The following is a 1,055-nucleotide window of genomic DNA, read 5'->3' as shown; positions in this document are numbered from 1 at the left end:
TCTATGGGCACCTCCCATCTCAAGCCACTTCTTACAGGTTCCAGGAGGCATTTCAGTTTATCCTAAAGAGAGGGGCCCTTTTTTTAGGGTTTCCTAGCCAAGCCCTCCCTGGATCTATCTCCTTCATAGATGGTGCCATACAAGCCTTTGACAGCATGTGGCCCTCAACTCTACAGGACCAGCTGGACCATGAGGATGCTGAGCAGAGATTCCTACAGGTAGGTGTGAGGAGGGGACAGTGAATTGGCAGTTTCTGCACTTTTTTCTTTTACACGTTCCCTTGCTAGGCAGGCCAAGATGTATGAGTGGCCTGGGAAGAGATGCAGGCAAAAGCAGCCCTCGTTTTGCTCCTACCCTTAAGGTGTCCTCTGCAGATGGGCCCCCGGAGGGGCACTCCTTGCTGTCCATACTCACTGCCTTGGTTCTTCAGGCCCTGCTCTATTTAGGAAGGCAGATCTTGGACAACACAGCTGACTGCTACACCACCCGGAATATGGGTCCACATCTCTGGCCTACTGCTCACTGAAACTAGCTTGCCCTCAGATGTGCCGCCTTTTGCAGGCCTAGACACCTGTGTGCCTGTCCCCTAGATTGAGAATTGGAGGCTGGGGTCTGACTGTAAAGCCTCTGCTTTCCCTAGCAGTGGGTGTCTTCATTGTATTCATCACACCCCTTGAGATGGTCCCTTTGTAGAGGCCTCATTGGGCCTCTAAATCTCTAGAGCAGGTCAGAGACTACCTGAATTCCTAGAGCTAGGAAACGGAATTCACTTCTCAGGGGACAGACCCACAGGCTATGGCCTTTTCCCCAGTGCTTTCTCCAGCACTAGGAGAGGCATGCTCAATAAACCCATGTGCATGGCAGCCAACCTTGTTTTCATGTCATCTGTCCTGGCAATGTGGAGCCCTGCATATCCTTGGATACTCCCTGGAACCATGATGAGTTTTGTCTCCTCTCCTACAGCTGCTGGCATGAGTCAACTCAAGTCCTATCACAGGCATGCATTTCCTTTGCTTTTTTTTTTTTTTTTTTTTTTTTTTTTTTTTTTTTTTTTT

The 1,055-nt window shown here is 49.6% G+C and overlaps 1 long non-coding RNA gene across 1 annotated transcript; it reads left to right on the top strand.

The window, feature by feature from the left end:
- Positions 1–6: 6 nt before the first annotated feature.
- Positions 7–868, top strand: LOC108490414. The gene is made up of 2 exons (XR_001872286.2): positions 7–218; positions 362–868. It is a non-coding gene; the product is annotated as an uncharacterized LOC108490414 (long non-coding RNA).
- Positions 869–1,055: the final 187 nt, after the last annotated feature.

The sequence above is a fragment of the Nannospalax galili genome, unplaced genomic scaffold (assembly GCF_000622305.1).
Source record: "Nannospalax galili isolate Female #2095 unplaced genomic scaffold, S.galili_v1.0 C48596147, whole genome shotgun sequence".
Classification (NCBI taxonomy): Eukaryota; Metazoa; Chordata; class Mammalia; order Rodentia; family Spalacidae; genus Nannospalax; species Nannospalax galili.
The sequence above is the reverse complement of the archived record's forward strand: the minus strand, read 5'-3'. Positions and strand labels throughout refer to the sequence as shown.